Below are 12500 nucleotides of genomic sequence, written 5' to 3' on the forward strand. Positions count from 1 at the left end.
ATCATGTGATTGCATATCATTTATTTATTTATATGTGTTTTCGGTCTCATAAAAAAAATAATAAAAGACTTTTTCAAATCTGTTTATTTTTTTATAGACAGAGTAGTTTTACTCTAAAGTTAACAAAATCGAGTAAGCAACTCATGATGTTTTGATATTGAATGGATTAAACTCTAGATTCTTTATAATTATACAAATAATAAATAAGAATATTTTGAAAATTGAATGTGTGAAAAGAAATTAACTAAATAATAAAAATATTTTTCTTAACAATGTTTTTGAAAAATTTTATTCTGCCCAGTGCTCTGAATGTCAATGTGAAGAAATTCGAGTAAGCGCGTTTAAACGGCTGTATTAAATATTAAGATCATAAGAGAGAGGTAGCCAAATACTACCTCGTCATACAAATAGTGATGAATATGAATGGATTAACTAGTTTTACTCTATGTTAACAAAATCGAGTAAGCTGCTCGTGATGTTTTGATATTGAATGGATTAAACTCTAGATTCTTTATTATACAAATAATAAATAAGAATATTTTGAAAATTGAATGTGTGAAAAGAAATTAACTAAATAATAAAAATATTTTTCTTAACAATGTTTTGAAAAATTTCATTCTGCCAAGTGCTCTGAATGTCAATGTGAAGAAATTCGAGTAAGCGCGTTTAAACGGCTGTATTAAATATTAAGATCATAAGGAGGTAGCCAAATACCTCGTCATACAAATAGTGATGATGAATATGAATGGTTTAACTAGTTTTACTCTAATTTTAACAAAATCGAGTAAGCAGCTCATGATGTTTTGATATTGAATGGATTAAACACTAGATTATTTATTATACAAATAATAAATGAGAATATTTTGAAAATTGAATGTGTGAAAAGAAATTAACTAAATAATAAATATTTTTCTTAACAATGTTTTGAAAAATTTCATTCTGCCAAGTGCTCTGAATGTCAATGTGAAGAAATTCGAGTAAGCGCGTTTAAACGGCTGTATTAAATATTAAGATCATAAGGTAGCCAAATACCTCGTCATCATACAAATAGTGATGATGAATATGAATGGTTTAACTAGTTTTACTCTAATGTTAACAAAATCGAGTAAGCAGCTCATGATGTTTTGATATTGAATGGATTAAACACTAGATTCTTTATTATACAAATAATAAAGAAGAATATTTTGAAAATTGAATGTGTGAAAAGAAATTAACTAAATAATAAATATTTTTCTTAACAATGTTTTGAAAAATTTTATTCTGCCCATAAATAAATTTTAGAGTAAAACTACTTTGAATTTTTTCATTGTCGCTTAATAATGAGGTACTGAGCCATTATTTGTTTTTTAAACGGCTGTAGCAAATATTAAGATCATAAGGTAGCCAAATACCTCGTCATACAAATAGTGATGATGAATATGAATGGTTTAACTAGTTTTACTCTAATGTTAACAAAATCGAGTAAGCAGCTCATGATGTTTTGATATTGAATGGATTAAACACTAGATTCTTTATTATACAAATAATAAATAAGAATATTTTGAAAATTGAATGTGTGAAAAGAAATTAACTAAATAATAAATATTTTTCTTAACAATGTTTTGAAAAATTTCATTCTGCCAAGTGCTCTGAATGTCAATGTGAAGAAATTCGAGTAAGCGCGTTTAAACGGCTGTATTAAATATTAAGATCATAAGGTAGCCAAATACCTCGTCATCATACAAATAGTGATGATGAATATGAATGGTTTAACTAGTTTTACTCTAATGTTAACAAAATCGAGTAAGCAGCTCATGATGTTTTGATATTGAATGGATTAAACACTAGATTCTTTATTATACAAATAATAAAGAAGAATATTTTGAAAATTGAATGTGTGAAAAGAAATTAACTAAATAATAAATATTTTTCTTAACAATGTTTTGAAAAATTTTATTCTGCCCATAAATAAATTTTAGAGTAAAACTACTTTGAATTTTTTCATTGTCGCTTAATAATGCGGTACTGAGCCATTATTTGTTTTTTAAACGGCTGTAGCAAATATTAAGATCATAAGGTAGCCAAATACCTCGTCATACAAATAGTGATTATGAATATGAATGGTTTAACTAGTTTTACTCTAATGTTAACAAAATCGAGTAAGCAGCTCATGATGTTTTGATATTGAATGGATTAAACACTAGATTCTTTATTATACAAATAATAAATAAGAATATTTTGAAAATTGAATGTGTGAAAAGAAATTAACTAAATAATAAATATTTTTCTTAACAATGTTTTGAAAAATTTCATTCTGCCAAGTGCTCTGAATGTCAATGTGAAGAAATTCGAGTAAGCGTGGTTGATGAGATGAAAAAATTTATTACAAAAAAAAAAAATGATGGCTCAGTTCATCATTATTAAGCGATAATGAAAAAATACAAAGTAGTTTTACTCTAAAATTTATTACAAAAAAAAAAAAAATGATGGCTCAGTTCATCATTATTAAGCGATAATGAAAAAATACAAAGTAGTTTTACTCTAAAATTTATTACAAAAAAAAAAAATGATGGCTCCGCTATGTCATTATTAAGCGACAATGAAAAAATACAAAGTAGTTTTACTCTAATGCTGACAAAAATTTGATTCTGTCCAGTGCTCTGAATGTTGTCAATGTGAAGAAATTTCAGTAAGCGCTGTTGAACGGCGGCATTAAATATTAAGGTCTTAAGTTAGACAAAGTCCTCATCATCGAATTAGTGATGCATATGAATGGATTAACGAGATTCCTACTGTCCCTATATTTAAAAAAAAAATGTTGACTCTCATCACCACATCATTATGAAAAAATTTAATAAAATATTGGCTCATCACATTATTGTGAAGAAAATAATAAAATATTGGCTCATCCTATCATTATGAAGTAAAAAAAAGAAAAATACTGAGTAGTTTCATTCTAATTTCAAAGTAGAAAAATTTATTTAAAAAAAATGTTGGCTCTCATCGCCACATCATTGTGAAAAAAGAAAAAATATTGGCTCACACATCATTATTAAGCGATAAAAATAACGATAGAGTAGTTTTACTCTAATGCTTACACAAAAATGTGATACTGTAAGCGCGGTTGAACGGCGGAATTAAATATTAACGTCATTAGGTAGACAAAGTTCTCGTCATCTAATTAGTGACACATATGAATGGATTAACGAGTTTCCTACTGTCCCTAGGAAAATTATACTGTCCCTTGTTTGCTGATGATAGATGTATTAAAATTATTTAGTTTTACTCTACTCTACTCTATTACTTATACACAAAAATGTTGTTTGCTAATGAGATGAATGTATAGATGGATGGATGTATGTATTAAAATTATTTAGTTTTACTCCTCTACTAATAATAACAATACTACTACACAAAACAAAACAAAATATAAAATGTATTGTGGATTTAATAAAATCTATAATGATTTTCCTTTATAATAGTACCAAAAATAATAAAGAAAAGTTAAATTTTTATACAAATTTGTTAAATTTGTGAAAATAATACTATTTATTAGTTAAATGTTACAAATTGAAAAAAATGTGGACTAAAATCTATAATGATTTTCATACAAAATCCCAAAAATAATAAAGAAAAGTATATTTTTCATACAAATTTTTACAATTTAAGGAAATATTTCATAAAATAATAAAATTTTTGAAAAAATCGAAAATTTTTTATTTTGAAATATTGAACAATTTGAAAAGAAAATCTATTTAGATGTTGATATTAGTTCATATTGTATGAAATTTCTTAAAAAAATTATCAAAATCGATAAAATTTTATTTTAATTTTTCTTACTTTTGTAAGTTAGGGAAATAGAAATTTTGAAATTTTGAAATTTCAAAAAAAAAAAATCTACAATTTTAGAAAATTTAAAAATTTTTTTTATCCAAAAATTAGTAATAATTCGTACGATTCATAATCAAAAAGAAAATTTCAAAAAAGTTGCTTAGAACTCAAGATATACAATTTTAAAGTTTCGGAAAACGAAATTGGCGGGGAAGTTGTATGTAACTATCTCTATATACTCTTGACATAAAATGCAGAGATACTAAATATTCACACAAAACATCAAAAATACTAATATACGGTGTGTTAAAATTGATTTAAGAATGAAAATCGAATGCGAATGATGATATTGTGCAAGAATGTTACAACGTGAATGTTGGAACTATTTGCTTGTTTTTTTTTATATTGTGTATTGAGGTTTTTATAAATATCTATTTTATTATTTGCGTTGAATATATGTGGTATAAGTATTTTGTGTGTGTGGGGAGAGCAATGAAAACTTTTTTAGTTTATTTGCCGCTAACGATGAATCTATTTAAGTTTGTCGACAAATTTTTTTAGTTTGTTGATTGAACTGTATAGTTATTCGTTAGTGTAATTATTTATTTTATTTTTTTTTTATAATTTTAATTTTTCTTTATTGAAATATTAAAATTAATTTTTATTCAATGTGCTAAAATTATTTATGATGCTTGGTCTCTAGAACAAGAATTTTTTTATATTCTTGGGGATTTCAATATTTGCATTGGTAAATTTATTTTGTTAAAATCGAATAAAGAAAAATAAGTATTTTCTTAGTTTTTTTTATATAAGATTTTTTTGGTGAAGATTTTTTGGTGTTTTTCAAAAATGTATAAAATGTAAAAATGAAATATGAATGAAATGTAATTCTTAATTGCATATCAAAAAATATCATATATATTGAAAAATATTATATGATGCAATGTGAAATAAATGATAATAGAACAATATATTGTTTAAAAATCAAGAACAGTGAATTTGGAATGACGAATATGACGCGATAAAAAGCTGATTTTCGTTAAATTTCTTTTCAACTAAAACCAATTGAAAACAAATAATATAAATAAAACATTATTCTGGTTGATCCTGCCAGTAGTTATATGCTTGTCTCAAAGATTAAGCCATGCATGTCTAAGTACACACGAATTAAAAGTGAAACCGCAAAAGGCTCATTATATCAGTTATGGTTCCTTAGATCGTTAACAGTTACTTGGATAACTGTGGTAATTCTAGAGCTAATACATGCAATATAAATACGGACCTTTGGGACGTATGCTTTTATTAGGCTAAAACCAAGCGATCGCAAGATCGTTATTATGGTTGAACTCTAGATAACTTGCTGATCGTATGGTCTTGTACCGACGACAGATCTTTCAAATGTCTGCCCTATCAACTTTTGATGGTAGTATCTAGGACTACCATGGTTGCAACGGGTAACGGGGAACCAGGGTTCGATTCCGGAGAGGGAGCCTGAGAAACGGCTACCACATCTAAGGAAGGCAGCAGGCGCGTAAATTACCCACTCCCAGCTCGGGGAGGTAGTGACGAAAAATAACAATACAGGACTCATATTAGAGGCCCTGTAATTGGAATGAGTACACTTTAAATCCTTTAACAAGGACCTATTGGAGGGCAAGTCTGGTGCCAGCAGCCGCGGTAACTCCAGCTCCAATAGCGTATATTAAAGTTGTTGCGGTTAAAACGTTCGTAGTTGAACTTGTGCTTCATACGGGTAGTACAACTATAATTGTAGTTTGTACTGTACCTTATGTATGTAAGCGTATTACCGGTGGAGTTCTTATATGTATTAAATACTTGTATTTGTGCATATTCCTCCTATTTAAACCTGCTTCAGTGCTCTTCATCGAGTGTTGTTGTGGGCCGGTACAATTACTTTGAACAAATTAGAGTGCTTAAAGCAGGCTCCAAATGCCTGAATATTTTGTGCATGGAATAATGAAATAAGACCTCTGTTCTACTTTCATTGGTTTTTAGATCAAGAGGTAATGATTAATAGAAGCAGTTTGGGGGCATTAGTATTACGACGCGAGAGGTGAAATTCTTGGACCGTCGTAAGACTAACTTAAGCGAAAGCATTTGCCAAAGATGTTTTCATTAATCAAGAACGAAAGTTAGAGGTTCGAAGGCGATCAGATACCGCCCTAGTTCTAACCATAAACGATGCCAGCTAGCAATTGGGTGTAGCTACTATCATGGCTCTCTCAGTCGCTTCCCGGGAAACCAAAGCTTTTGGGCTCCGGGGGAAGTATGGTTGCAAAGCTGAAACTTAAAGGAATTGACGGAAGGGCACCACCAGGAGTGGAGCCTGCGGCTTAATTTGACTCAACACGGGAAAACTTACCAGGTCCGAACATAAGTGTGTAAGACAGATTGATAGCTCTTTCTCGAATCTATGGGTGGTGGTGCATGGCCGTTCTTAGTTCGTGGAGTGATTTGTCTGGTTAATTCCGATAACGAACGAGACTCAAATATATTAAATAGATGCTTTCAGGATTATGGTGTTTGAAGCTTTTGTAGCCTTCATTCATGAGTGCAGTAAAATGTGTGAGTGTTTGAATGTGTTTATGAAAGTGGAGCCGTACCTGTTGGTTTGTCCCATTATAAGGACACTAGCTTCTTAAATGGACAAATTGCGTCTAGCAATAATGAGATTGAGCAATAACAGGTCTGTGATGCCCTTAGATGTCCTGGGCTGCACGCGCGCTACAATGAAAGTATCAACGTGTATTTCCTAGACCGAGAGGTCCGGGTAAACCGCTGAACCACTTTCATGCTTGGGATTGTGAACTGAAACTGTTCACATGAACTTGGAATTCCCAGTAAGTGTGAGTCATTAACTCGCATTGATTACGTCCCTGCCCTTTGTACACACCGCCCGTCGCTACTACCGATTGAATTATTTAGTGAGGTCTCCGGACGTGATCACTGTAACGCCTTGTGTGTTACGGTTGTTTCGCAAAAGTTGACCGAACTTGATTATTTAGAGGAAGTAAAAGTCGTAACAAGGTTTCCGTAGGTGAACCTGCGGAAGGATCATTAATGTGTTCCTAACCGATAAAAAAATTTTTTTTATATATTTATATATAAAAAATATTAATAAAAAAAAAAACATAATGCCCTTTAAAAAAAAAGGCTAATAAAAATAAAATTAAAAATATTTAAATATTTTTTTTTTATAAAAAAAAAGAAGACTAAGTGTTATTGAAAGAAAAACTCTTTAATAATAAAATAATATTATATTTAATAATATTATAAAAAAAGTCGTTGGAAAAATTATATATATATATAATATATTTTCTTTTATTCTCTTTTATTAAAAAAAGATGTACTGATTTATGAACTTAAATCATACATTGGATGGGAATATTTGAAATATATATAATATATTCATTTTAGTGTACTGGCAATACAATTTATTGTATATCCATACATTGCATAAAAATTAAACTCACAATTATAGTTGTACTTGTATACAAGTTAAAAAAAATTGTTCTTTCTAAAAGAACTAAGATATTCGCAACAAACTTTGTGGTATGTTTTAAAATTAAAAAAAATATTATTGAAGGAATTGATATATGCCAATTTGGTTTGGTGTATTTTTGATTTCTTTCAATAAACAAATTTATGAATTGCTATTTAAACAAAAATAAATATATCACTCTAAGCGGTGGATCACTTGGCTCATGGGTCGATGAAGAACGCAGCAAACTGTGCGTCATCGTGTGAACTGCAGGACACATGAACATCGACATTTTGAACGCATATCGCAGTCCATGCTGTAAGGTACTTTAATTTATAATTAGAGTGCTGCTTGGACTACATATGGTTGAGGGTTGTAAGACTATGCTAAATAAGTTGCTTTAAAAATCTTTTATATATTTAATATGTAAAATTTTTTAAAAGCACATGTTGTATTACTGGATATTCTACTATATTCATAATACTAAAAGTTAAAGATACAAAACCTCTAACGAATAAAATCAGAGTATTTAATATTATATATTTTATATTCATTTTTTTATTGAGGAAGGTCTAGCATAAAATATTTTTTTATGAAACTAGGATTGCCTCTCTATTAAAAAGAATTTTTTATTTAAACAGAAAATAAAAGAAATGATTTCTATTTGTGGTTTTGATATTTTATGATTTAAAAAATTTTTTTATTACAACCTCAACTCATATGGGATTACCCCCTGAATTTAAGCATATTAATGAGGGGAGGAAAAGAAACTAACAAGGATTTTCTTAGTAGCGGCGAGCGAAAAGAAAATAGTTCAGCACTAAGTCACTTTGTCTTTATGGCAAATGTGAGATGCAGTGTATGGAATGTCAAATTTCTAGTATGAGAAATTAACGATTTAAGTCCTTCTTAAATGAGACCATTTACCCAAAGAGGGTGCCAGGCCCGTATAACGTTAATGATTACTAGATGGCATTTCCAAAGAGTCGTGTTGCTTGATAGTGCAGCACTAAGTGGGTGGTAAACTCCATCTAAAACTAAATATAACCATGAGACCGATAGTAAACAAGTACCGTGAGGGAAAGTTGAAAAGAACTCTGAATAGAGAGTTAAATAGTACGTGAAACTGCTTAGAGGTTAAGCCCGATGAACCTGAATATCCGTTATGGAAAATTCATCTTTATGATTTTAATATTTATAATATTATAATAATGGTGTGCATTTTTTCTATAAAGGACATTGTAATCTATTAACATAAATATATTTATCATAAGATCATTTGCTTAAGTTTATTCAAATTATTTTGCTTGCATTTTAATATCGAATAAATGCTTTTGATTTGATAAAGTGTTGATAGATTTATTATATATAGTGCTTAAATATTTATATTTTATAATAGCATATTGATCATTGATCTTTATGTTTATTATATGCACTTATATGATTAACAATGCGAAAGATTCAGGATACCTTCGGGACCCGTCTTGAAACACGGACCAAGGAGTCTAACATATTTGCAAGTTATTGGGAATAAAAACCTAATAGCGTAATTAACATAACTTAATTTAATGGGATTAGTTTTTAGCCTATTTATAGTCTATTAATTCAATCCCGGGGCGTTCTATACAGTTATGTATAATAGTATTTATATTATTTATACCTCTAACTAGAGCGTACCTTGAGCATATATGCTGTGACCCGAAAGATGGTGAACTATACTTGATCAGGTTGAAGTCAGGGGAAACCCTGATGGAAGACCGAAACAGTTCTGACGTGCAAATCGATTGTCAGAATTGAGTATAGGGGCGAAAGACCAATCGAACCATCTAGTAGCTGGTTCCCTCCGAAGTTTCCCTCAGGATAGCTGGTGCATTTAAAAATTATGTAAAATAATCTTATCTGGTAAAGCGAATGATTAGAGGCCTTAGGGTCGAAACGATCTTAACCTATTCTCAAACTTTAAATGGGTAAGAACCTCACCTTTCTTGGTATGAAGGTAGTGGTTGTGATATAATGTGCCCAGTGGGCCACTTTTGGTAAGCAGAACTGGCGCTGTGGGATGAACCAAACGTAATGTTACGGTGCCCAAATTAACAACTCATGCAGATACCATGAAAGGCGTTGGTTGCTTAAAACAGCAGGACGGTGGACATGGAAGTCGTAATCCGCTAAGGAGTGTGTAACAACTCACCTGCCGAAGCAACTAGCCCTTAAAATGGATGGCGCTTAAGTTGTATACCTATACATTACCGCTAAAGTAAATGGTTTATGTTCAATTTCGGTTGGATTATAAACTTTGAAACTTTAGTGAGTAGGAGGGTACAATGGTGAGCATAGAAGTGTTTGGCGTAAGCCTGCATGGAGCTGCCATTGGTACAGATCTTGGTGGTAGTAGCAAATAATCGAATGAGACCTTGGAGGACTGAAGTGGAGAAGGGTTTCGTGTGAACAGTGGTTGATCACGAGTTAGTCGGTCCTAAGTTTAAGGCGAAAGCCGAAAATTTTCAAGTTATAATGAAAAGGAAGTAAAATTGCTTAGTAATTAAACACTTGAATAATTTTGAACGAAAGGGAATACGGTTCCAATTCCGTAACCTGTTGAGTATCCGTTTGTTATTAAATATGGGCCTTGTGCTCATCCTGGCAACAGGAACGACCATAAAGAAGCCGTCGAGAGGTATCGGAAGAGTTTTCTTTTCTGTTTTATAGTCGTACTACCATGGAAGTCTTTCGAAGAGAGATATGGTAGATGGACTAGAAGAGCATGACATTTACTGTTGTGTCGATATTTTCTCCTCGGACCTTGAAAATTTATGGTGGGGTCACGCAAACTTCTCAACAGGCCGTACCAATATCCGCAGCTGGTCTCCAAGGTGAAGAGTCTCTAGTCGATAGAATAATGTAGGTAAGGGAAGTCGGCAAATTAGATCCGTAACTTCGGGATAAGGATTGGCTCTGAAGATTGAGATAGTCGGGCTTGATTGGGAAGCAATAACATGGTTTATGTACTCGTTCTGGGTAAATAGAGATTCTCGGATCTTGTTCCCCGGATAGTAGTTACGTAGCCAATTGTGGAACTTTCTTGCTAAAATTTTTAGGGAATTATCGCAAGATATATTCCTTTTAAATTATAACGACTATCAATTAACAATCAATTCAGAACTGGCACGGACTTGGGGAATCCGACTGTCTAATTAAAACAAAGCATTGTGATGGCCCTAGCGGGTGTTGACACAATGTGATTTCTGCCCAGTGCTCTGAATGTCAAAGTGAATGGAAGCATCTGAAATCGTGGCTGAGACTGATCCTATCGTGGACAGTCCAGTCTCCGGGGACGCTCCTACAGTGGACGACCCGATAAAATCCTTTTTGCTTAGTCTAGGGGATCTTGATATTGATAGTTATAGTGCTCCTTATCTGAATTCGATTGTACGTAGTGTCAATGATGATGATAAGGATCATGTCCTACTTAGACTGTCTGGATATTTAGATGAGATATTTCCACCCAATCTCGAATCTAGACAGCGTGTCCGCCCGAGACAACCTCCTACTTTTACTAATAGACGTAAGAGGCGTAGACATGAGTATGCAAAGGTCCAACGTGACTGGCGCAAGCACAATGGCAGATGTATCAAAGCGATCCTAGACGACACTGAGAGTTGCTCGCAACCAGCCAGAGTTGTAATGGAAACCTATTGGAGAGAAGTTATCGAACGTGAGGAGCATTCGGCGCCTCTACGTGAAGATCTTGCTAGATATTCTAGGGGCAGTATATGGTATCCGATAAGTCGTTCAGACTTAAAGGCTTCCATGCCCGTACATACCACCTCGCCCGGCATTGACGGGATCACATCGAGGCAATTCAGGGCGCTACCAATAGAAATATTGGAACGCGTTTTTAACCTGTTTATGTGGTGTGGTAAGGTACCAAGACGCTTCCGTGAGGCCAAGACTATTTTTCTCCCAAAGAAGCAGAAGCCCTCACTTCCGGAGGATTATAGGCCAATCACTCTCACGTCGATTCTTCTTCGCTGGTTTCATTCCATCCTGGCAAAGAGAATATCTCGGTGTATCAAGTTTGAACGCAGTCAAAAAGGATTCATGCCTACCGATGGGTGTGCTGATAACACGACCTTGATAGACCATCTTCTCAGGGAGCATCATCAAAATTATGCTTCTTGCCATATTGCGGTCCTTGATGTCAGCAAAGCCTTTGATTCTGTGTCTCATAATACAATTTATGGGACTCTTGAATCGTACGGCCAACCACAGGAGTTGGTCGACTATATTAGACATATATATTCCACATCGCGCATTAGATTCTCTGGCGATTCATGGGTTTCGGATCAACTGGTTTTACCCGGGAGAGGAGTAAAGCAGGGAGACCCTTTGTCTCCAGTACTGTTCAACTTAGTGATGGACAGACTGATCCGAAAACTCCCGCCAGAGTTAGGATGCAAGATTGGAAATTTTATGACTAATATTGCTGCTTTTGCTGACGACTTGGTCATCTGGGCATCAACTCCACTCGGTCTTCAGAAGTTGCTTGATATAGCCAGTGAGTTCCTTGGCTCTTGTGGACTTAAATTGAACAGTGCCAAATGTCTGTCGGTGTCCATCAAAGGACAACCTAAACAGAAACGTTCGGTGGTTGTACAAAAAGAGTTCTTTGTTGAGGGACGGGCCATAAGAGCACTGAAGAGGACCGAAGAGTGGAAATACCTAGGTGTGACTTTCACCGCAGAAGGCAGAACTAAGGTGGATTTGAAGGCGCCCCTTAGAGAGAAGTTAGATCGGCTCACAAGAGCACCCCTAAAACCACAGCAGAGGTTGTTTGCACTTAGATCGGTATTGATACCTCAACTTTATCATGTACTGACCCTCGGGAACGTTATGATAGGTTGCTTAAGGGGTATCGATAGGACAATTAGGGCCTACTTACGAAAATGGCTCAGCTTGCCAGACGATGTTCCAATCGCGTACTTCCATGCTTCTGTGGAGGATGGCGGTCTGGGCATTGTCGCGCTTAGGTGGCAAGCACCGCTGTTGAGACTTAAGCGTCTACAAGAATTACAATTACCACTCCCGAGTGGGATTGTTTCTGTGGATACTTTCGTTGCTTCAGAGGTCGCCAAAGTTGAAAGACGTTTAGATACAGGAGATGTTAGGATCCTAAGCAAGGGGGATT

General features: G+C 33.3%; 2 non-coding genes and 1 pseudogene across 2 annotated transcripts; all 3 read left to right on the forward strand.

Moving 5' to 3' along the window:
• Nucleotides 1–4904: 4904 nt before the first annotated feature.
• LOC135962894 (small subunit ribosomal RNA) lies at nt 4905–6891 on the forward strand. Its single transcript, XR_010576735.1, has one exon. It is a non-coding gene; the product is annotated as a small subunit ribosomal RNA (ribosomal RNA).
• Nucleotides 6892–7508: 617 nt separating this feature from the next.
• Nucleotides 7509–7688, forward strand: LOC135962889 (5.8S ribosomal RNA). The gene has a single exon (XR_010576730.1). It is a non-coding gene; the product is annotated as a 5.8S ribosomal RNA (ribosomal RNA).
• Nucleotides 7689–8018: 330 nt separating this feature from the next.
• Nucleotides 8019–12500, forward strand: part of LOC135962926 (large subunit ribosomal RNA) — a 6795-nt pseudogene continuing 2313 nt past the window's right edge.

The sequence above is a fragment of the Calliphora vicina genome, chromosome X (assembly GCF_958450345.1).
Source record: "Calliphora vicina chromosome X, idCalVici1.1, whole genome shotgun sequence".
Lineage (NCBI taxonomy): Eukaryota > Metazoa > Arthropoda > Insecta > Diptera > Calliphoridae > Calliphora > Calliphora vicina.